The following is a 24,459-nucleotide window of genomic DNA, read 5'->3' as shown; positions in this document are numbered from 1 at the left end:
TTGCCTTCAGGAAAGTCTTGCGCTCAGAACAGAAGCAGCAGTCCTCTCAATAGGGGTTTGTCCCATCTTGTAAGCCCTGTGGTGCTCTTGGTCCCACAGAGAGCCTGGGGGGTCCTGACTTCAGGATGCAGCTGGCCCTGAGGTACCTTCAGCACTGCTCAGGTGGTCTGTGGACGACAAGCACTGCCAAGAGGTTGGCAAGGTTTTGGTGGATTGAGGGGTTGCTGTGTGAGCACTGAAGGTGCTGGCTACATGCCTGCCTTTGGCCATGCAATGGGACTTTCTGTTGGGTCTCATAAAGGCTGCGCTGTGGCTGCGCTTTGTGGTTTGTGCCAGGCCTTTCCTTGGGTGACTGAGAGCAGCAGTGTGACTGGGTGTTTGATTGCTGGTGGTGACCACCTCTAGCAATCGGCTTTGCTTGTCAGGAATGTGCCAGGTTGGTCCAACATGACCTTGAATGCTGTCCCTTTGGCTGCGTTGGAACACATTGCTCCATGCCAGCTCCCAGATTTTGCCATGACCCCGTGGGGAGGCTCTTGTATGTCCCTGTGTCCTAGCAGGGTTTGTGCACTTGGGGGTGGGAGAGAAGGACTCTGTGAATGCTGGTGCTTACCGCAAGGTCACTTCTGGCAGCAGGACAAGGATCCTTATGGTGTCCGGCAAGCGGTCTCTGATGGGGCAGGTGTGCATGATGCTCATAAAGCTCTCAGAGGTCCAGGGACAATGCGCTGTCAGACTGGTTTCCTTGCCTCTTGGTGGGGATTTGTCTTTGTGATGGCAAAGCGAGCTGGGCTTTTTGTAATGGGAGGAAATGCTGTGTGACTCTGGCACCAAAAAGCTGACTTTTGGCTCAGGGACCAAGCTGTCCATCCTACCAAGTGAGTGTGGAGCTTTCCATAGGTGTTCCATATGGGGCTCTTGCTACAGATGTCATTCCATTTCCATCCTTTACCTTCATGTTTGTTGAGCTGAAATGCCTTCTCTCCCCTTGCAGGCTCTGAGAGTGCCCTGGGTACAGTATTTAATGAGGTTTTGGGTGCTTGGATTAAAGCTTATCTTGAGGTCTGCATGCCCTTGGGAAAGGGTGACCTGGGAAGGGTCTTTGCCAGCCACGAAGGGCTTCCTTGTTATGGAGAGATGAGAGCCTTTGGGTAATGAGCCTTTGTTGCTGTGAGTGTTGACTTGAACATGCTCACCTTTGGAGCTGGAACAAAGCTTTCTGTAAAGCCTCATGAGTACAGTTACTGCTACTTAACCTTGCAGGGCAAGGCAGATGTAACCCAGACGGTAACGTTGGAGTGTAAGTTCTGGTCAAGCTCCCTGTGAGTGTGCACAAGCCTGTGCCTTCTCTCTGGATATGGCAGAGCTGCAAGGTGCTGCTGGAAGAAAAGGTGGCAGAGCAGAAGTTTTTCCCTGGAACAGAAAAAAAGCTATTTACAAAGGCAGGTCAGGGGCAGTTGCTTTGTGGCTGTGTACAACCTTAGATGAGCAGGGGCCTAAGCCTAGTCCTGGTGTTTTGAGGCAGGAGAAAACCCTGTGTGTATAATGCAGGAGCTGGAAAGATGAGATTCAGTGATGGAACGTCACCGACTGTAAAAAACCGTGAGTACAAGCACTGAGCTCACAGTAGCCCTTTGTAGCATAGGAGGCTACCAGGAGCCTGCTTTCCGCTGGCTTTTACTTTTTTTTTTTTTTTTTTAAGCTTCTTTAGTTGCTGACCAAATGCATGTTTCACAGCTCTTGCAGAGCCGTTCATGAGCTGCTATCTGAATGTGCCTCAGTCTGCTGCAGTTCTCAAACCTTGTGCTTCTGCAGCTGTTGTGGGGCTACCCATGATGTGCTTTCCCTCAGGACAGGCTTTGGCTCATGACAGAAACAGCAGTCCTGTCGTCTTACAGATGCCTCTCACACACATGGATTGCCAGGCATGATGGTTTTCTCTATGCTTTGTGCACAGAAGCAGTGCCCCACGCATTGTCCCCCTGATTCTGCACAAGCATTACTGTAGGTGAGAGTTGTCACTCGTGGGGCTTAACAATTACCTAAGGTGACAGTGAACGCTCCTCTGAAAAGTGCAAGTGAGCTAGGGAATGGATTTTCCTTTCTTGCAGGTAGTGGCCCTTCGCTAAAGCCTGTTGTGTCAGGGAGCTCTGCCGTGGCCTGAGTCCAGTTGCCTTGTGCTTGAGATCACGTGCAGGGCTGGCAGAGACATTTTTGTAATGAGACGTGCCACAGTGTATACAATGCGGGCACAGTCACTTTTGGAAAAGGAACTGTGCTTTCAGTTGTACCAGGTAAGCAGCAAATCATGCTGAAAAACCGAATGGTCTCCCTTCTGCCATGTTCTTCATTGATTTGTGGGGAAGATGTTTGGGAACGCAACTGGGCTATTCTCCGGGCATCGTTAGGACTTCTTTTTCTCACATGTCCCAATGCCCTGAGCTCCCTGCAGTTTGTTATGGCACCTGAATTCCCTTACATGCCTGGATCTTTCCTTCCCTTGGCTCTGTCAGACTGTTTTCCTTGCCCCTTGGTGGGGATTTGCGTTTGTGATGGCAAAGCGAGCTGGGCTTTTTGTAATGGGAGGAAATGCTGTGTGACTCTGGCTACAACAAGCTGATCTTTGGCTCAGGGACCAGGCTGTCCATCCAACCAAGTGAGTGTGGAGCTTTCCATAGGTGTTCCATATGGGACTCTTGCTACAGATCTTGTTCCATTTCCATCCTTTACCTTCACCTTTGCTGAGCTGAAATGCCTTCTCTCCCCATGCAGGCTCTGAGAGTGCCCTGGGTGCAGTATTTAATGAGTTTTTGGGTGGTTGGAGCAAAGCTCATCTAGATGTCTGCATGTCCTTGGGAAAGGGTGACCTGTGTGTTGCTGGGAAGGGTGTTTGCCAGCCATAAGAAGGGCTTCCTCGTTTTGGGGAAATGAGAGCGTTTGCATAATGGCATTTGTTGCTGTGATTGCTGACTGGGAGAGGCTCACCTTTGGAGCTGGAACAAAGCTTTGTGTAAAGCCTGATGAGCACTGTTACAGTTATTATTTAGCCTCGCAAGGCGAGGCTGAAATAGCTCAGACAGTAATGTTGGAGTGTAAGACTGGTCATGCTTTTGGTCATGCACAAGCCTGTGCGTTCTCTCTGGGTGTGGCAGAGCTGCGAGGTAGAGCAGGAAGAAAAGGCAGCAGAGTAGAAGTCTGTCCCTGGAATGGAGGGAAAGCTATTTACAAAGGTATGTCAGGGGAGTTTGCTTTGTGGCCATGGACAGTCCATGCTCAGATGGGCAGGTTCCCAGGACTAGTCCTGGGGTTTTGAGGCAGGAGAAAAAACCCTGTGTGTATAATGCAGGAGCTGGAAAGATGAGATTCAGTGATGGAACGTCACTGACTGTGAAACACCATGAGTGCAAGCACTGAGCTCACAGTAGCCCTTTGTAGCAAAGGAGGATACCAGGAGTCTGCTTTCCGATGGCTTTTTCTTTTTTCAATCTTCTTTACTTGCTGACCAAATGCATTTTTCACAGCTCTTGCAGAGCTGTTCATGAACTGCCATCTGAATGTGCCTCAGTCTGCTGCGGTTCTCAAACCTTGTGCTTCTGCAGCTACAGGACTATCCTGGGTGTTACTTCCCTTACGACAGGCTTTCCCTCGGGACAGAAGCAGCAGTCCTGTCATCTCACTTCTTCCTCTAAAATGCATGGATTGCCTGACATAATGTTTTTCTCCATGCTTTGTGCACAGAAGCAGTGCCACACACACGGTCCCCCTGATTCTGGGCAAGCATTACTGTAGGTGAAAGTTGCTCCTTGTGCAGCTTAACAATTACCAAAGGCAACAGGGATTACTAGGGAACAGATTTTCCTTTGTTGCAGGTAGTGGCCCTGTGCTTAAGCCTGTTGTGTCAGGGAGCTCTGCTGTGGCCTGAGCCCAGGTGCTTTGTGCTTGAGATCACATGCAGGGCTGGCAGAGACATTTTTGTAATGAGATGTGCCACAGTGTGTACAATGCGCTCACAGTCACTTTTGGAAAAGGAACTGTGCTTTCAGTTGTACCAGGTAAGAAACTATTTATGCTGAAAACCAAAGTGTCTTTTCCTTTTTGATGGGAAGCCAGCAGACAGCCCGGCAGTACTGTAGGGACAAGTGGAGTGGGGGTGTTGGGGAGATGCCTCTCAGTTCTGGGCCCTGTAACATCCCATAAAGCAAGACTCTTATCCTCCACTTGTGGCCTAGGATCCTTCAAACCCATCTTACCTTTTTACTGCCCCTCCTAGCCTTGGCACAATTTGTCTCATCCTTGGGGGCAAGTGCCTCTTCTCCAGGAGCTCCCCGGGCTTTTTGTTATGGGAGGAAGTGCTGTGTGGCTATGGCTCTGGATATGGCAAACTGACCTTTGGCTCAGGGACCAGGCTGTCTGTCCAACCAAGTGAGTGTTCAGCTTTCCTGTTTCTCCTTTGTCAGATGTTCTTCTGTATCCTGGGTTTCATCCCGTAGACATCCTTGAGGTATCCACACCTCCTTATAGAGGGAAAGGAGAGTGTAGGCACTATTTCATTTGTTGTTAACAACATAAGCCATCAGAGGTGTCTCTGAGATAATGATCCTTCATGAAATCCCCACACAAGTGAGCAATTACCATTGAAACATACTCTTGTGCCTCAAAACCTGAGTGGCTTCATTTTTGCCTTGTTCTTTGTTGTTTTGTAGGGAAGAACATTGGGAACGCAACTGGGCTATTCTCCAGGCATCCCTAGGACTTGGTTTCCCCACATGTCCCAATGCCTTGGGCTCCCTGCAGTTTGTTATGGCACCTCATCTCTGTTACATGCCTGGTTCTTTCCTTCCCCTTGCTCTGAGCATTGATGGCTATGTGTGTCGTGGATAAGTGATGCTTCAGACAAATTTGGAGTTGTGCTTCCATTGTCCCTCAAGCTCTTCAGGAGGTTGCAGTGCAGCTGTGCATTAGCACTGCAAAAAAAGTGCATGCAAGTGGTGGGTGCCTGTCTTTGTAACTTCTCGAAGCTGCCTCAAAAACTTTTAACTCTAATGTAACAGAAAGATAGCGTTTGGAGGAAGACAGCCCCTATTGCCGGTGTCCTTTCCTGAGCTGGGCTCTCCTGGGCCCTTCTTTGCCATCTTCCCCTCCTCTTCCCTGACAAGTGGAGTGGTGCATGGTTTGGCAGGAGTGTGCACCACTGAATGGTGGACAGAGGACACTCCAGTGGACAGAAGATCTGGATGTTTGCTGAAATGTTTCTGCTTTGTCCACCAGACAATTCTGGGAGCTAGGCTCCCAGGAACAGAGGTCTCCTGTCTCATAAGGGATGTTGGAAGGGCTTATAGTTCTTGTTGAGGTGAAAAGCACTGTGTGAACTACGGCAAGATCACCTTTGGGAGCGGGACAAGAATTCAGGTCTTGCCTAGTAAGTGCCACCACCACTTTGAAGTCTCCTTCCATGTGGGGCAAACCTACCCATTTTACAGCAGTCCTCTCAAAAGGGGTTTGTCCCAATCTGTTGGCCCTGTGGTGTTCTTGGTCCCACAGAGAGCCTCGGGGGTCCTGACTTCAGGACACAGCTGGCTCTCAGTTACTTTCAGCACTGTGCAGCCAAGCTGCAGATGCCAAGCACTGCCAAGAGGTTGGCAAGGTTTTGGTGGATTGAGGGGTTGCTGTGGGAGCACAGGAGGTGCCGGCTCTAAGCCTGCCTTTGTCTGTGCAACGAGATTTACTGTTAGGTCACATAAGTGCTGCGCTGTGGCCGCGCTTTGTGGTTTGTGCCAGGCCTTTCCTTGGGTGGTTGAGAACAGCAGGGTGCCTGGTTGTTTGATCGCTGATGGTGACCACCTCCAGCAATCGGCTTTGCTTGACGGGAATGTGCCAGGTTGGTCCAACATGACCCTAACTGCTGTCCCTTTGGCTGCTTTGGAACACGTTGCTCTATTCCAGCGCCCAGATGTTGCAGCGACCCCATGGGGATTTGCCTTCGTGATGGCAAAGCAAGCTGGGCTTTTTGTAATGGGAGGAAATGCTGTATGACTATGGCTACAGCAACAAGCTGACCTTTGGCTCAGGAACCAGGCTGTCCGTCCAACCAAGTGAGTGTGGAGCTTTCCATAGGTGTTCCATATGTGACTCGTGCTACAGATGTTGTTCAATTTCCATCCTTTCACTACACCTTTGTCGAGCTAAAATGCCTTCTCTACCCATGCAAGGTCTGAGAGTGCCCTGGGTGCAGTATTTAATGAGGTTTTGGGTGGCTGGAACAAAGCTCATGTTGAGGTCTGCATGTCCTCTGGAAAGGGTGATCTGTGTATTGCTGTGAAGGGTCTTTGCCAGCCACACAAAGGGCTTTCTGGTTATAGGGAAATGAGAGCGTTTGGGTAAAGGCCTTTCTTGCTGTGAGTGCCGACTTGTACAGGCTCACCTTTGGAGCTGGAACAAAGCTTTGTGTAAAGCCTGGTGAGTATTCTTAGTTATTACTTATCCTTGCAGGACGAGGCTTAAATAGCCCAGAAGGTAATGTTGGAGTGTAAGTTTTGGTCAAGCTCCCTGTGAGTGTGCACAAGCCTGTGCCTTCTCTCTGGATATGGCAGAGCTGCAAGGTGCTGCTGGAAGAAAAGGTGGCAGAGCAGAAGTTTTTCCCTGGAACAGAAAAAAAGCTATTTACAAAGGCAGGTCAGGGGCAGTTGCTTTGTGGCTGTGTACAACCTTAGATGAGCAGGGGCCTAAGCCTAGTCCTGGTGTTTTGAGGCATGAGAAAACCCTGTGTGTATAATGCAGGAGCTGGAAAGATGAGATTCAGTGATGGAACATCACCGACTGTAAAAAACCGTGAGTACAAGCACTGAGCTCACAGTAGCCCTTTGTAGCATAGGAGGCTACCAGGAGCCTGCTTTCTCTTGACTTCTTCTTTTAATCAAGCTTGCGTAGTTGCTGACCAAATGCGTATTTCACAGCTCTTGCAGAGCCGTTCATGAGCTGCTATCTGAATGTGCCTCAGTCTGCTGCGGTTCTCAAACCTTGTGCTTCTGCAGCTGCGGGGCTACCCGTGATGTGCTTTCCCTCAGGACAGGCTTTGGCTCATGACAGAAGCAGCAGTCCTGTCATCTCACAGCAGCCTGTGAAATGCATAGATTGCCTGACGTGATGGTTTTCCACGTGCTTTGTGCACAGAAGCAGTTCTACACACATGGTCCCCCTGATTCTGGGCAAGCATTACTGTAGATGAGAGTTGTCTCTCGTGGGGCTTAATAATTACAAAATGCGGCATGGAACGCTCCTCTGAAAAGTGCAAGTGAGCTAGGGAATGGATTTTCCTTTCTTGCAGGTAGTGGCCCTTCGCTAAAGCCTGTTTTGTCAAGGAGCTCTGCCATGGCCTGAGTTCAGGTGCTTTGTGCTTGAGATCACATGCAGGGCTGGCAGAGACATTTTTGTAATGAGACGTGCCACAGTGCATACGATGAACGCAAATTCACTTTTGGAAAGGGAACTGTGCTTTCAGTCGTACCAGGTAAGCAGAAAATTGCACAGAAAAACAGAGCTGCTTCCCTTTTGCCTTGTTCTTCATTTTTTGGTGGGGAAGAAGTTTGGAAATGCAACTGGGCTATTCTGCAGGCATCCCTAAGACTTGATTTCCCCACATGTCCCAGTACCTTGGGCTCCTTGCATTTTTTTATGGCACCTAATCTCCCTGACATGCCTGGTTCTTTCCTTCCCCTGGCAATGTCAGACTGGCTTCCTTACTCCTTGCTGGGTATTTGTATTTGTGATGGGAATGAGAGCTGGGCTTTTTGTACAGCTAGACAGTACTGTAGGGACGGCAGGAGGGTGAGTTTTTGGTTTGTCTCTCAGGTTTTGGACGTTTTTCATACCGTGAAGCCAGACCCTTAAGCTCCACTTGTGGCCTAGAATCCTTCAGCCCCATCTTACACTTTGCAGCCCCTCCTAGCCTTGGCATGGTTCAGCTCAGCCTTGAGGACAAGTGCCACTTCTGCAGGAGCAGCCTGGGCTTTTTGTTATGGGAGGAAATGCTGTGTGGCTCTAGCTCTGGATATGGCAAACTGACCTTTGGCTCAGGGACCAGGCTGTCTGTCCAACCAAGTGAGTGCTCAGCTTTCCTGTTTGTCCTTTGTCAGATGTTCTTATGTATCCTGTGTTTCATTCCAAAGACATTCTTGTGGTATCCCCATCTCTTCTCAGAGGGGAAGGAGTGTTTAGGCACTATTTCATTTGTTGTTGCCAATGTTAGCCATCAGAGATGTCTCTGAGATAATGATCTTTCATGAAATCCCCACACAATCCGCCCCAGAATGGCAATCACCATTGAAACATAGTCTTGTGCCTCAAAACTGGAGTGGCTACATTTTTGCCTTGTTCTATGTTGTTTTGTAGGGAAGAACTTGGGGAACGCAACTGGGCTATTCTTCAGGCATCACAAGGACTTGGTTTCCCCATATGTCCCAATGCCTTGGGCTCCCTGCGGTTTGTTATGGCACCTAATCTCCCTTACATGCCTTATCCTTTCCTTCCCTTGGCTCTGAGCATTGATTGCTATGCGTGTTGTTGGTAACTGATGCTTTGGAGTTGTAATTCCTTGTCCCTTAGGCTCTTAAGGAGGTTGCAGTGAAGTTGTGCAATAGCACTGCAAAAAAAAAGTGCATGCAAGTGGTGGGTGCCTGTCTCTGTAATATCTTAAAGGTGCCTCAATGGCTTTTAACTGTAATGTGACAGAAAGGTAGGGTTTGGGAGGAAGACAGCCTCCGATTGCCCATGTCCTTTCCTGATCTGGACTAGGCCCTTCTTTGCCATCTTCCCCTCCTCTTCCCCAGTAGGTGGAGTGGTGCATGGTTTGGCAGGAGTGTGCACCACTGAATGGTGAACAGAGGACACTCTATTGTACAGAGGATCTTGACATCTGCTGAAAGGTTTCTGCTTTGTCTACCAGACAAAGCTGGGAGCTTGACTCCCTAGGAAAAGAGATGTCCTGTCTAACAGAAGATGTTGGAAGGTCATATAGTTCTTGTTGAGGTGAAAAGCACTGTGTGAACTACAACAAGCTCACACTTGGGAAGGGAACACGACTTCAGGTTTTGCCTAGTAAGTGCCACCACCACCTTATAGTCTTCTTCGATGTTGGGCAAACCCACCCATTTTGCAGCTGACAGTGACTTCCCTGCACTTCTCCTCTCAGGCTTGTAATGCTCCAGCTGCACAGCTGCACACAATCAGCTTGCCTTTAGGGCAGGGTTTTAGTCAGGACAAAAGCAGCAGTCCTCTCAAAAAGGATTTGTCCTATCCCATGGGCCCTTTGCTGCTCTTGGTCCCATAGAGAGCCTGGGGGGTCCTGACTTCAGGATGCAGCTGGCCCTGAGGTACTTCAGCACTGTGCAGGTGGTCTGCGGACAGCAAGCACTGCCAAGAGGTTGGCAAGGTTTTGGTGGATTGAGGGGTTGCTGTGTGAGCACTGAAGGTGCTGGCTACATGCCTGTCTTTGGCCATGCAATGGGACTTTCTGTTGGGTCACATAAGTGCTGCATGTGGCCGCATTTTGTGGTTTGTGCAAGGCCTTTCCTTGGGTGGTTGAGAGCAGCAGCATGACTGGGTGTTTGATTGCTGGTGGTGACCACCTCCAGCAATTGGCTTTGCTTGACGGGAATGTGCCTGGTTGTTCCAACATGACCCTGACTGCTGTCCCTTGGACAGCTGCGTTGGAACGTTTCTCCATGCCAGCTCCCACATTTTGTCACAACCCCGTGGGGAGGCTCTCGCATGCCCCTGTGTCCTGGTAGGGTTTGTGCACTTGGGGGTGGGTGGGAAGCACTGTGTGAATGCTGGTGCTTACCACAAGGTCACTTCTGGCAGTGGGACAAGGCTCCTAGTAGTGGCCAGCAAGTGGTCTCTGATGGCGCAGGTGTGTCTGATACTCTTAAAGCTCTCAGAGGTCCAGGGACAATGCACTATCAGACTGGTTTCCTTGCCCCTTGGTGGGGATTTGTCTTTGTGATGGCAAAGTGAGCTGGGCTTTTTGTAATGGGAAGAAATACTGTGTAACTCTGGCAACTACAAGCCTACCTTTGGCTCAGGGACCAAGCTGTCCGTCCAACCAAGTGAGTGTGGATCTTGCCATACATGTTCCATATGGGGCTCTTGCTACAGATACTGTTCCATTTCCATGTGTTAACTTCACCTTTGCAGAGCTGAAATGCCTTCTCTCACCATGCAGGCTCTGAGAGTGCCCTGCGTGCAGTATTTAATGAGTTTTTGGTAAGTTGGAGCAAAGCTCAACTAGAGGTCTGCATGCTTTGGTCCCTGCGAATCCTCCACTACTGACCTTTCTGAGGTCACACTGTCTGTTCAGAGCTTCCCTCTGCTGTATGTGGTTGCTGTATAGTTGTAAAACCTTTAGCGTGCTGGCTGAACTACAGACAGGGGAACAAAAAGGCTCACTTTTGGGCAAGGTACGGAGCTCTCTGTGAATCCCCACAGAGGGTGGTGGCTGTTTTCTTACCTGTCCACCTGGGTCCAAGGTCAGATTTCCCACTTCATGTGTTTCATGATAGTTTCTGCCTGGAGAGGTCAGAGGAACGTGGCCAAAATAATAATGCTCCTGTTTGAACCCAATCCTCTTCTTCCTTGTGAATGAGATTCCCCAGGAGATTGGTCTTGGTAGCAGTGAAACTCGTGTTGGATTCCTGTACTAGCTGTAGCTGTCAGTGTTGAAACTGCACTAGTGGAAACTGTTACAGATATCTGGGACGTGTGATTGCTTTTTTGCTATTTCTAAAGCCCATCCAGACTCTTTGCCACTGTACATTTAAGCAGCATCATTGGTTTCAGCTGCAAGAACATGTATGCCTATCTCAAGGGAACAGCAGGACTGCTGCGGTACTGGAACAGCTCATGTTGTTTGAATGATCAGGGAGGAGGGGTCCAGAAGGGATCCCCTTCTCCATAAGATGCTGGTCAGACTCCATCATGGCGCAGATGCAGGCGCTCCTTGTCTTCTTCCAGGTCCCGGCTTGTCAAGGCTGGAGATACTTCTGGCTTCAGTTCGATGGCTTTGATGGGAAGGAGCTGCTCTCCTCAAGTTTCTTTGTAGAGTCATTGGCAGAGAGCTAATGTTTTTTGCTGTGGTGTGAAGGACTCTGTTAATGTGAGGAACTACAAAATAATGCTGGGGACAGGGACACTCCTAGTTGCGCAGCCCAGTGAGTACAACTGGTGCCTAGTTTGGGATATTTCCTTTGTTCCGCTATCCTAATCAGCCCTTTCCAAGTCCCCCAGCAATTACCTTTAGCTGAGCAGAGCAGGCTTGTTCCTGGCTCTGACAGCCCCTTGGGTGCTCACGGGCTTTCCTCAGCTGAGCTCAGCTGGGCCCTTATTCCTCAGATTTCCCTTCCTCTACTACAAGCTGTTGATCAGCAGAAGGTTGTCAGGACAGGGAAGCAGGGACTGGTGAGAGGTGCTGCTTCTCCACTGGGGGCAGGCTGGACTTTTTGTAATGGGAGGAAATGCTGTGTGAGTAGCTTCACCAAACTGACCTTTGGCTCAGGAACCAGGCTGTCCGTCCAACCAAGTGAGTGTGGGGCTTTCCATAGGTGTTCCATATGGGACTCTTGCTACAGATCTTGTTCCATTTCTATCCTTTAACTTCACCTTTGCTGAGCTGAAATGCCTTCTCTCCCCATGCATGCTCTGAGAGTGCCCCGGGTGCAGTATTTAATGAGGTTTTGGGTGGATGGATTACAGTTTATCTTGAGGTCTGCATGCCCTTGGGAAAGGGTGACCTGGGAAGGGTCTTTGCCACCCATGAAGGGCTTCAGTGTTATGGGGAGATGAGAGCGTTTGGGTAATTGCCTTTGTTGCTGTGAGTGTTGACTTGAACAGGCTCATCTTTGGAGCTGGAACAAAGCTTTGTGTAAAGCCTCATGAGTACAGTTACAGCTATTACTTAGCCTTGCAAAACGAGGCTGAAATAGCCCAGACAGTAATGTTGGAGTGTAAATTTTGCTCAAGCTCTCCATGAGTGTGCACAAGCCTGTGCCTTCTCTTTAGGTATGGCAGAGCTGCAAGGTGCTGTGGGAAGTAGATGTGGCAGAGCAGAAGTTTGTTCCTCAAACAGAGGAAAAGCTATTTACAAAGACACGTCAGGGGTGGTTGATTTGTGGCCATAGACAGCCCATGCTCAGCTGGACAGGGTCCCAAACCAAGTCCTGGTTTTTTGAGGCAGGAGAAAACCCTGTGTGTATAATGCAGGAGCTGGAAAGATGAGATTCAGTGATGGAAGGTCACTGACTGTAAAACATTGTGTGTAGAAGCACTGAGCTCACAGTAGCACTTTGTAGCAAAGGAGGATACCAGGAGCCTCCTTTCCGCTGGCTTTTACTTTTTTTTTCAGCTTGCGTAGTTGCTGACCAAATGCATTTTTCACGGCTCTTACAGAGCTGTTCATGAGCTGCTATCTGAATGTGCCTCAGTCTACTGCAATTCTCAAAGCCTGTACTTCTGCTGTTGTGGGGCTACCCATGATGTACTTTCCCTCAGGACAGGCTTTGGCTCGGGACAGAAACAGCAGTCCTGTCATCTCTCAGCAGCCTGTGAAACGCATAGATTGCTTTACATGATGGTTTTCTCCAAACTTTGTGCACAGAAGCAGTGCCACACACATGGTCCCCCTGATTCTGGGCAAGCATTACTGTAGGTGAGACTTGTCACTCGTGGGGCTTAATAATTACAAAATGCGGCATGGAACGCTCCTCTGAAAAGTGCAAGTGAGCTAGGGAATGGATTTTCCTTTCTTGCAGGTAGTGGCCCTTCGCTAAAGCCTGTTGTGTCAGGGAGTTCTTCCGTGGCCTGAGTTCAGGTGCTTTCGGCTTGAGATCATGTGCAGGGCTGGCAGAGACATTTTTGTAATGAGACATGCCACAGTGTGCACTACGCGGGCACAGTCATTTTTGGAAAAGGAACTGTGCTTTCAGTTGTACCAGGTAAGCAGCAAATCGTGCCCAAAATCAAAGTGTCTTTTCCTTTTTGATGGCAAGCCAGTGGACAGCCTGGCAGTACTGTGGGGTCAGGTGGAGAGGGGTTTTTGGGGAGTTGTTTTTCAGTTTTGGGCTCTGTTACACCCCACGAAGCCAGACTCTTAACCTCCACTTGTGGTTTAGGATCCTTCAACGCCATCTTACCTTTTTACTGCCCCTCCTAGCCTTGTTACGGTTTAGCTCAGCCTTGGGGACAAGTGCCACTTCTGCAGGAGCAGCCTGGGCTTTTTGTTATGGGAGGAAATGCTGTGTATTTACAGCATATGGCAAACTGACCTTTGGCTCAGGGACCAGGCTGTCTGTCCAGCCAAGTGAGTGTTCAGCTTTCCTGTTTCTCCTTTGTCAGATATCCTTATGTATCCCTTGTTTCATCCCGTAGACATCCTTGAGGTATCCACACCTGCTTATAGAGGGGAAGGAGAGTGTAGGCACTATTTCATTTGTTGTTAACAACGTAAGCCATCAGAGGTGTCTCTGAGATAATGATCCTTCATGAAATCCCCACACAAGTGAGCAATCACCACTGAAACATGCTCCTGTGAGTCAAAATGTGAGTGGCTTCATTTTTGCCTTATTCTTCATTTTTTTGTGGGGAAGAATGTTGGGAACGCAACTGGGCTATTCTCCAGGCATCCCTAGGACTTGGTTTCCCCACATGTCCCAATGCCTTGGGCTCCCTGCAGTTTGTTATGGCACCTAATCTCCCTTACATGCCTTATCCTTTCCTTCCCTTGGCTCTGAGCATTGATTGCTATGTGTGTTGTTGGTAACTGATGCTTCAGACAAATTTGGAGTCGTGCTTCCATTGTCCCTCAAGCTCTTCAGGGGACTGCAGTGAAGTGAAGCACTGCAAATAAAGTGCATGCATGTGGTGGGTGCCTGTCTTTGTAACTTCTCGAAGCTGCCTCAAAAACTTTTAACTCTAATGTAACAGAAAGATAGGGTCTGGGAGGAAGACAGCCCCTATTGCTGGTGACCTTTCCTGAGCAGGGCTCTACTGGTCCCTTCCTTGCCATCTTCCCCTCCTCTCCCCCAACAAGGGGAGTGGTGCATGGTTTGGCAGGAGTGTGCACCACTGAATGGTGGACAGAGGACACTCCATTGTACAGAGGATCTTGACATCTGCTGAAAGGTTTCTGCTTTGTCCATGAGACAAAGCTAGGGGCTCTGGCTCCCAGGAGCAGGGGTTTCCTGTCTCACAAAGGAAGGGCTTATGTTCTTGTTGAGGTGAAAAGCACTGTGTGAACTACAACAAGCTCACCCTTGGGAAGGGAACACGACTTCAGGTTTTGCCTAGTAAGTGCCACCACCACTGTGTAGTCTCCTTCCATGTTGGGCAAACCCACCCATTTTGCAGCTGACAGTGGCTTCCCTGCACTTCTCCTCTCAGGCTTGTAATGCTGCAGCTGCGCAGCTGCACACAATCAGCTTGCCTTCAGGAAAGTCTTGCGCTCAGAACAGAAGCAGCAGTCCTCTACAAAGGGGTTTGTCCCATCTTGTAAGCCCTGTGGTGCTCTTGGTCCCACAGAGAGTCTGGGGGGTCCTGACTTCAGGATGCAGCTGGCCCTGAGTTACCTTCAGCACTGCTCAGGTGGTCTGCGGACGACAAGCACTGCCAAGAGGTTGGCAAGGTTTTGGTGGATTGAGGGGTTGCTGTGTGAGCACTGAAGGTGCTGGCTACAAGCCTGTCTTTGGCCATGCAATGAGACTTACTGTTGGGTCTCATAAAGGCTGCGCTGTGGCTGCGCTTTGTGGTTTGTGCCAGGCCTTTCCTTGGGTGACTGAGAGCAGCAGTGTGACTGGGTGTTTGATTGCTGGTGGTGACCACCTCCAGCAATTGGCTTTGCTTGATGGGAATGTGCCAGGTTGTTCCAACATGACCCTGACTGCTGTCCCTTTGGCTGCGTTGGAACATGTTGCTCCATGCCAGCTCCCAGATTTTGCTGCGACCCCGTGGGGAGGCTCTCGTATGTTCCTGTGTCCTAGCAGGGTTTGTGCACTTGGGGGTGGGTGGGATGCACTGTGTGAATGCTGGTGCTTACAGCAAGGTCACTTCTGGCAGTGGGACAAGGCTCCTAGTAGTGGCCAGCAAGTGGTCTCTGATGGGGCAGGTGTGTCTGATACTCTTAAAGCACTTGGAGATACAGGGACTATGTAGTGTCAGACCGGTTTCCTTGCTGCTTGGTGGAGATTTGCCTTTGTGATCTGCCTTTGAGATTTGCCTTTAGGTGAGCAGAGATTGTTCCTGGAACTGATGGCCTCTTTGGTGCTCATGGGCTTCCCTGAGCAGAGCTCAGCTGAGCCCGTATTCCCCAAATTTCCCTTCCTCTTCCTCAAGCTGTTGATCAGCACAAGGTTTGTCAGGACAGGGAAGCATGAACTGCTTCTGCAGTGGAGGAACAGCTTCTGCAGTGGAGGCAGGCTGGGCTTTTTGTAATGGGAGTAAACGCTGTGTGACAGGGTTCAACAAGCTGACCTTTGGCTCGGGAACCAGGCTGTCCGTCCAACCAAGTGAGTGTGGAGCTTTCCATAGGTGTTCCATATGGGGCTCTTGCTACAGATCTTGTTCCATTTCCATCCTTTACCTTCACCTTTGCTGAGCTGAAATGCCTTCTCTCCCCTTGCAGGCTCTGAGAGTGCCCTGAGTGCAGTATTTAATGAGGTTTTGGGTGGTTGGAGCAAAGCTCATCTTGAGGTCTGCATGTCCTTGGGAAAGGGTGACCTGTGTGTTGCTGGGAAGGGTCTTTGCCAGCCATATGAAGGGCTTCCTTGTTTTGGGGAGATGAAAGCGTTTGCATAATGGCCTTTGTTGCTGTGATAGTTACCGACTGGGAGAGGCTCACCTTTGGAGCTGGAACAAAGCTTTGTGTAAAGCCTGGTGAGTACTGTTACAGGTACTACTTATCCTTGCAAGGCGAGGCTGAAATACCCCAGACAGTAATGTTGGAGTGTAAATTTTGCTCAAGCTCTCCATGAGTGTGCACAAGCCTGTGCCTTCTTTCTGGGTATTGCAGAGCTGTGAGGTGTTTTGGGAAGAAAAGGTGGCAGAGCAAAAGTTTGTCCCTGGAACAGAGGGAAAGCTATTTACAAAGGTATGTCAGGGGTGGTTGATTTGTGGCCATGGACAGCCCATGCTGGGCCGGGCAGGTACCCAAGGCAATTCCTGGTGTTTTGAGGCATGAGAAAACCCTGTGTGTATAATGCAGGAGCTGGAAAGTTGAGATTCAGTGATGGAAGGTCACTGACTGTGAAACACCGTGAGTACAAGCACTGAGCTCACAGTAGCCCTTTGTAGCAAAGGAGGATACCAGGAGCATGCTTTCTCTTGACTTCTTCTTTTAATCAAGCTTGCGTAGTTGCTGACCAAATGCATTTTTCACAGCTCTTGCAGAGCCGTTCATGAGCTGCTATCTGAATGTGCCTCAGTCTGCTGCAGTTCTCAAACCTTGTGCTTCTGCAGCTGCGGGGCTACCCGTGATGTGCTTTCCCTCAGGACAGGCTTTGGCTCATGACAGAAGCAGCAGTCCTGTCATCTCTCAGCAGCCTGTGAAACGCATAGATTGCCTGACGTGATGGTTTTCCACATGCTTTGTGCACAGAAGCAGTGCCACACACATGGTCCCCCTGATTCTGGGCAAACGTTACTGTAGGTGAGAGTTGTCTCTCGTGGGGCTTAATAATTAAAAAATGCAGCATGGAACGCTCCTCTGAAAAGTGCAAGTGAGCTAGGGAATGGATTTTCCTTTCTTGCAGGTAGTGGCCCTTCACTTGAGCCTGTTTTGTCAGGGAGCTCTGCCATGGCCTGAGTTCAGGTGCTTTGTGCTTGAGATCACGTGCAGGACTGGCAGACACTTTTGTAATGAGACGTGCCACAGTGCATATGATGTGGGCAAAGTCACTTTTGGAAAGGGAACTGTGCTTTCAGTTGTACCAAGTAAGCAGAAAATTGCACTGAAAACCAAAGTGTCTTTTCCTTTGTCATAGAAACCCAGCATACAGCCCGGCAGTACTGTGAGGACAGGGGTAGAGATAGTTTTGGGGTTGCCTCTTAGTTTTGGGCCCTATTACATCCCACAAAGCCAGACTATTAACCTTCACTTGTGGCCTAGGATCCTTCAGCCTCATCCCACCCTGCTGTTGCCCCAGCTAGCCTTTGCACAGCTATGCTCAACCTTGGGGCAAAGTGCCACTTCTCCAGGAGCTTCCTGGGCTTTTTGTAATGGGAGGAAATGCTGTGTGGCTATGGCTCTGCAAACGGCAAACTGACCTTTAGCTCATGGACGAGGCTCTCTGTCCAACCAAGTGAGTGCTCTTCTCCAAGAGGTTGGCAAGGTTTTGGTGGATTGAGGGGTTGCTGTGTGAGCACGGGAGGTGCTGGCTACATGCCTGCCTTTGGCCATGCAATGGGACTTTCTGTTGGGTCACATAAGTGCTGCATGTGGCCGCGCTTTTTGCTTTGTGCCAGACATTTCCTTGGGTGGTTGATAGCAGCAGGGTGCCTGGTTGTTTGATCGCTGAAGGTGACCACCTCCAGCAATCGGCTTTGCTTGGAGGGAATGTGCCAGGTTGGTCCAACATGACCCTAACTGCTGTCCCTTTGTCTGCGTTGGAACACGTGGCTCTATGCTGGCTCCCAGATTTTGCTGTGAGCTCATGGCAAAGCTCACTGGGCTTTTTGTAATGGGAGGAAATGCTGTGTGGCTCTGGCTACGGCAACAAGCTTAGCTTTGGCTCAGGAACCAGGCTGTCCATCCAACCAAGTGAGTGTGGAGCTTTCCATAGGTGTTCTATATGAGCATCTTGCTACAGATGTTCTTCCATTTCCATCCTTTCACTCCACCTTTGCTGAGCTGAAATGCCTTCTCTCCCCTTGCAGGCTCTGAGAGTTCCCTGGGTGCAGTATTTAATGAGGTTTTGGGTGGTTGGAGCAAAGCTTAACCTGAGGTCTGCATGCTTTGTTCCCTGACTGTCCCCCAGTACTGACTTTCCTGAGGTCATATTGTCTGTTCAGAGGTTCCCTATGCTGTATGTGGTTGCTGTATAGCCGTAAAGCCTTTAGCGTGCTGGCTGAACTACAGACAGAGGAACACAAGGCCCGCCTTTGGGCAAGTCTTTTGGGCAAGGAGCTCTCTGTGAATCCCCACAGAGGGTGGTGGCTGTTTTCTTACCTGTCCACCTGGGTCCAAGGTCAGATTTCCCACCTCATGTGTTTCATGATAGTTTCTGCCTGGAGAGGTCAGAAGAAGGTGACTAGAAAGACATCCTGATTTAGAGGGGGAGCAGGTGGCAAGGGTAACATCTGTTGTCCCTTTGTGGATCTCTGTGGGAGATCTGGTGCTGTTTCCTGGAGTAAGGCTTGCAGGGGGTTTTTGCTAGTGGATGTGTCACTGTGTGACTTCAACATCCACCTGGAAAGTCACCTTTGGAAGTGGGACACAGCTGGTGGTGAAACCTGGTAGGTGTAAACCAGCCTGAATGAGTAAGGATAGGAAAGCTGCCTTCCCTACTTCGACAAAAGAGACATGTTGAAGACGTGCTTAGGGTGCAGGAGGGACGAGGGGATGATGTCTGCTTTTATTGCTTTTTATTGCAGGTCAGAAAGTGGAATTGTGCTCACAATTCCTGCATCTTTTCTCTACGTGGCACCAGGATGCACTCAGGGGTCATCTCAGCCAGAGCTGCAAGGGGTGACCACCAGTGACTCTTTTAAAAGAAATGGGAAGCCAGCAAGCAATGACTTGTATAGGTATAAACTAGCAAAGAGGAGAGATGGCTTACAGGGTTTTTGTTGTGAAGGCCAAGCGGGTATAGCCAATTTTGGCAACGAAGTCAGCGTTGGTGGTGGAATTCATCTAAGGATAAATCCAAGCAAGTTTGAAAGTCTTCTTCTGCTCCACCTTGTGGAACAAGTTGTGGCTGTGAGCTAGCATCAGAAAAGCAGAGGTAGACTGGTGAAATCAGTAGGGTTTTTCATGGTGAGCGCTCTGGTAGCCGCAGAGGCCTTGATTCAATAAGCCTGTGAGTTTCCTCATTCTGTTTCCCGCTGACAGTTCTTGTTCTCTTTCGGTCATGCAGGAACACATGACTACAACTAGTTTCCAGCTCGGGGTATTTCTTTTGCTCCGCTATCCTAACAGCCCTTTCCAAGTCCCCCAGGAGTTACATGTAGCTGAGTAGAGCAGGCTTGTTCCTGGCTCTGACAGCCCCTTGGGTGCTCATGGGCTTTCCTCAGCTGAGCTCAGCTGGGCCCTTATTCCTCAGATTTCCCTTCCTCTTCCAATTAGCTGTTGATCAGCACAAAGTTTGTCAGGACAGGGAAGCAGGGACTGGTGAGAGGTGCTGCTTCTCCAGTGGGGGCAGGCTGGACTTTTTGTAATGGGAGGAAATGCTGTGTGACTATGGCACCAACAAGCTGACCTTTGGCTCAGGAACCAGGCTGTCCGTCCAACCAAGTGAGTATGGGGCTTTCCATAGGTGTTCCATATGGGACTCATGCTACAAATGTTGTTCCATTTCCATCCTTTAACTTCACCTTTGCTGAGCTGAAATGCCTTCTTTCCCGTTGCAGGCTCTGAGAGTGCCCTGGGTACAGTATTTAATGAGGTTTTGGGTGCTTGGATTAAAGCTTATCTTGAGGTCTGCATGCCCTTGGGAAAGGGTGACCTGGGAAGGGTCTTTGCCAGCCACGAAGGGCTTCCTTGTTATGGAGAGATGAGAGCGTTTGGGTAATGAGCCTTTGCTGCTGTGAGTGTTGACTTGAACATGCTCACCTTTGGAGCTGGAACAAAGCTTTCTGTAAAGCCTCATGAGTACAGTTACTGCTACTTAACCTTGCAGGGCAAGGCAGATGTAACCCAGATGGTAATGTTGGAGTGTAAGTTCTGGTCAAGCTCCCTGTGAGTGTGCACAAGCCTGTGCCTTCTCTTTAGGTACGGCAGAGCTGTAAGGTGCTGTGGGAAGTAGATGTGGCAGAGCAGAAGTTTGTTCCTCGAACAGAGGAAAAGCTATTTACAAAGACACGTCAGGGGTGGTTGATTTGTGGCCACAGACAGCCCATGCTCAGCCGGACGGGGTCCCAAGCCAAGTCCTGGTTTTTTGAGGCAGGAGAAAACCCTGTGTGTATAATGCAGGAGCTGGAAAGATGAGATTCAGTGATGGAACGTCACCGACTGTAAAAAACCGTGAGTACAAGCACTGAGCTCACAGTAGCCCTTTGTAGCAAAGGAGGCTACCAGGAGGCTGCCTTCTGCTGGCTTTTTTGTTTTTTAAGCTTGCGTAGTTGCTGACCAAATGCATTTTTCACAGCTGTTGCAGAGCCGTTCATGAGCTGCTATCTGAATGTGCCTCAGTCTGCTGCGATTCTCAAACCTTGTGCTTCTGCAGCTGCGGGACTAATCGTGATGTGCTTTCCCTCAGGACAGGCTTTGGCTCATGACAGAAGCAGCAGTCCTGTCATCTCTCAGCAGCCTGTGAAACGCATAGATTGCCTGACGTGATGGTTTTCCACATGCTTTGTGCACAAAAGCAGTGCTACACACATGGTCCCCCTGATTCTGGGCAAGCGTTACTGTAGGTGAGAGTTGTCACTCGTGAGGCTTAGCAATTACCAAAGGTGACAGTGAACGCTCCTCTGAAAAGTGCAAGTGAGCTAGGGAATGAATTTTCCTTTCTTGCAGGTAGTGGCCCTTCGCTAAAGCCTGTTGTGTCAGGGAGTTCTTCCGTGGCCTGAGTCCAGTTGCCTTGTGCTTGAGATCACGTGCAGGGCTGGCAAGACATTTTTGTAATGAGACGTGCCACAGTGCATATGATGTGGGCAAAGTCACTTTTGGAAAAGGAACTGTGCTTTCAGTTGTTCCAGGTACGCAGAAAATTGCACAGAAAAACAGAGCTGCTTCCCTTTTGCCTTGTCCTTCATTTTTTTGGGGGGGAAGAAGTTTGGAAATGCAACTGGGCTGTTTTCCAGGCATCCCTAAGACTTGGTTTTCCCACATGTCCCAATGCCCTGGGCTCCTTGCATTTTTTTATGGCACCTAATCTACCTTACATGCCTGGATCTTTCCTTCCCTTGGCACTGTCAGAGTGGCTTCCTTACTCCTTGGTAGGGATTTGCCTTTGTGATGGCAAAGCGAGCTGGGCTTTTTGTAATGGGAGGAGATGCCGTGTGACTATGGGAACTACAAGCTGACCTTTGGCTCAGGGACCAGGCTGTCCGTCCAACCAAGTGAGTGTGGAGCTTCCCACAGGTGTTCCATATGGGACTCTTGCTACAGATGTTGTTCCATTTTCATCTTTATCTTCACCTTTGCAGAGCTGAAATGTCTTCTCTCCCCGTGCGGGCTCTGAGAGTGCCCTGGGTGCAGTATTTAATGAGGTTTTGGGTGGTTGGAGCAAAGCTCATCTTGAGGTCTGCATGTCCTTGGGAAAGGGTGACCCGTGTGTTGCTGGGAAGGGTCTTTGCCAGCCATATGAAGGGCTTCCTTGTTTTGGGGAGATGAGATCGTTTGCATAATGGCCTTTGTTGCTGTGATAGTTACTGACTGGGAGAGGCTCACCTTTGGAGCTGGAACAAAGCTTTGTGTAAAGCCTGGTGAGTACTGTTACAGTTATTATTTAACCTTGCAAGGCGAGGCTGAAATAGCCCAGACAGTAATGTTGGAGTGTAAATTTTGGTCAAGCTCTCCATGAGTGTGCACAAGCCTGTGCCTTCTTTCTGGGTATTGCAGAGCTGTGAGGTGTTTTGGGAAGAAAAGGTGGCAGAGCAAAAGTTTTTCCCTGGAACAGAGGAAAAGTTATTTACAAAGGTATGTCAGGGGTGGTTGATTTGTGGCCATGGACAGCCCATGCTGGGCCGGGCAGGTACCCAAGGCAATTCCTGGTGTTTTGAGGCATGAGAAAACCCTGTGTGTATAATGCAGGAGCTGGAAAGTTGAGATTCAGTGATGGAAGGTCACTGACTGTGAAACACCGTGGGTACAAGCACTGAGCTCACAGTAGCCCTTTGTAGCAAAGGAGCCTGCCAGGAGGCTGCCTTCCCTTGGCTTTTTCTTTTTTTAAGCTTGTGTAGTTGCTGACCAAATGCATTTTTCACGGCTGTTGCAGAGCCGTTCATGAGCTGCTATCTGAATGTGCCTCAGTCTGCTGCGGTTCTCAAACCTCGTGCTTCTGCAGCTGCGGGACCACCCGTGATGTGCTTTCCCTCAGGACAGGCTTTGGCTCATGACAGAAGCAGCAGTCCTGTCATCTCACATCTGCCTGTGAAACGCATAGATTGCCTGATGTGATGGTTTTCCACATGCTTTGTGCACAAAAGCAGTGCCCCACGCATTGTCCCCCTGATTCTGCACAAGCATTACTGTAGGTGAGAGTTGTCACTCGTGAGGCTTAGCAATTACCAAAGGTGACAGTGAACACTCCTCTGAAAAGTGCAAGTGAGCTAGGGAATGAATTTTCCTTTCTTGCAGGTAGTGGCCCTGCGCATTAGCCTGTTTTGTCAGGGAGCTCTGCCGTGGCCTGAGTCCAGTTGCCTTGTGCTTGAGATCACGTGCAGGGCTGGCAGAGACATTTTTGTAATGAGACGTGCCACAGTGTGCACTACGCGGGCACAGTCATTTTTGGGAAAGTAACTGTGCTTTCAGTTGTACCAGGTAAGCAGAAAATTGCACCGAAAATCAGAGTCTTTTTCTTTGTGTTGGCAAGCCAGTGGACAGCCTGGCAGTACTTTGGGGTCAGGTGGAGTGGGGTTTTTGGGGAGTTGCTTTTCAGTTTTGGGCCCTGTTACATCGCATGAAGCCAGACTATTAACCTCCACTTGTGGCCTAGGATCCTTGAGCACCATCTTAGACTTCTGCAGCCCCTCCTAGCCTTGGCACGTTTCAGCTCAGCCTTGGGGACAAGTGCCACTTCTGCAGGAGCAGCCTGGGCTTTTTGTTATGGGAGGAAATGCTGTGTATTTACAGCATATGGCAAACTGACCTTTGGCTCAGGGACCAGGCTGTCTGTCCAACCAAGTGAGTGTTCAGCTTTCCTGTTTGTCCTTTGTCAGATATCCTTATGTATCCCTTGTTTCATCCCGTAGATATCCTTGCGGTATCCACACCTCCTTATAGAGGGGAAGGAGTGTGTAGGCACTATTTCATTTGTTGTTGACAATGTAAGCCGTCAGAGATGTCTCTGAGATAATGATCCTTCATGAAATCCCCTCACAAGTCAGCAATCACCACTGAAACATGCTCTTGTGCCTCAGAACCGGAGTATCCACTTTTTTGCCTTGTTCTTCGTTGTTTTGTAGGGAAGAACTTTGGGAACGCAACTGGGCTACTCTCCAGGCATCCCTAGGATTTGGTTTCCCCATATGTCCCAATGCCTTGAGCTCCCTGCAGTTTGTTATGGCACCTCATCTCCCTTACATGCCTGGTTCTTTTCTTCCCTTGGCGCTGAACATTGATGGCTATGTGTGTCGTGGATAAGTGATGCTTCAGACAAATTTGGAGTCGTGCTTCCATTGTCCCTCAAGCTCTTCAGGAAGCTGCAGTGAAGCTGTGCATTAGCACTGCAAAAAAAGTGCATGCAAGTGGTGGGTACCTGTCTCTGTAACAACTTAGAGCTGCTTCAACACCTTTTAACTGTAATGTAAGAGAAAGTTGGGTTTGGGAGGAAGACAGCCCCTATTGCTGGTGACCTTTCCTGAGCAGGGCTCTACTGGTCCCTTCCTTGCCATCTTCCCCTCCTCTCCCCAACAAGGGGAGTGGTGCATGGTTTGGCAGGAGTGTGCACCACTGAATGGTGGACAGAGGACACTGCATTGGACAGTTGATCTTGACGTCTGCTGAGACGGTTTGTCACGACAGGGAAGCAGGTACTGAGGAGAGGTGCTGTTTCTCCAGTGGGGACAGGCCGGGATTTTTGTAATGGGAGGAAATGCTGTGTGAGTAGCTTCACCAAACTGACCTTTGGCTCAGGGACCAGGCTGTCCATCCAACCAAGTGAGTGTGGAGCTTTCCATAGGTGTTCCATATGGGGCTCTTGCTACAGATCTTGTTCCATTTCCATCCTTTACCTTCACCTTTGTCAAGCTGAAATGCCTTCTCTCCCCTTGCAGGCTCTGAGAGTGCCCTGGGTGCAGTATTTAATGAACTTTTGGGTGGTTGGATTAAAGCTCAATTTGAGGTCTGCATGCTTTGTTCCCTGACAGTCCCCCAGTACTGACTTTCCTGAGGTCATATCATCTGTTCAGAGCTTCCCTGTGTTGTGTGGTTCCTTGTCACTCGTGGGGCTTAACGTTTACCTAAGGTGACACGGAACGCTCCTCTGAAAAGTGAGCTCCTCTAGCAAAGTGAGCTAGGGAACGGATTTTCCTTTGTTGGAGGTGGTGGCCCTGCACTTAAGCCATGTTGTGTCAGGGAGTTCTTCCGTGGCCTGAGTC

General features: G+C 49.6%; 1 long non-coding RNA gene across 1 annotated transcript; it reads right to left on the bottom strand.

Moving 5' to 3' along the window:
• Positions 1 to 16,381: 16,381 nt before the first annotated feature.
• LOC121059552 lies at positions 16,382 to 23,238 on the bottom strand. The gene is made up of 2 exons (XR_005814576.1): positions 23,010 to 23,238; positions 16,382 to 17,304 (listed from the first exon to the last, which is right to left on the bottom strand). It is a non-coding gene; the product is annotated as an uncharacterized LOC121059552 (long non-coding RNA).
• Positions 23,239 to 24,459: the final 1,221 nt, after the last annotated feature.

The sequence above is a fragment of the Cygnus olor genome, chromosome 25 (assembly GCF_009769625.2).
Source record: "Cygnus olor isolate bCygOlo1 chromosome 25, bCygOlo1.pri.v2, whole genome shotgun sequence".
NCBI classification, from domain to species: domain Eukaryota; kingdom Metazoa; phylum Chordata; class Aves; order Anseriformes; family Anatidae; genus Cygnus; species Cygnus olor.
Note: the sequence above shows the minus strand (reverse complement) of the source record. Positions and strands in the feature narration are given on the sequence as shown.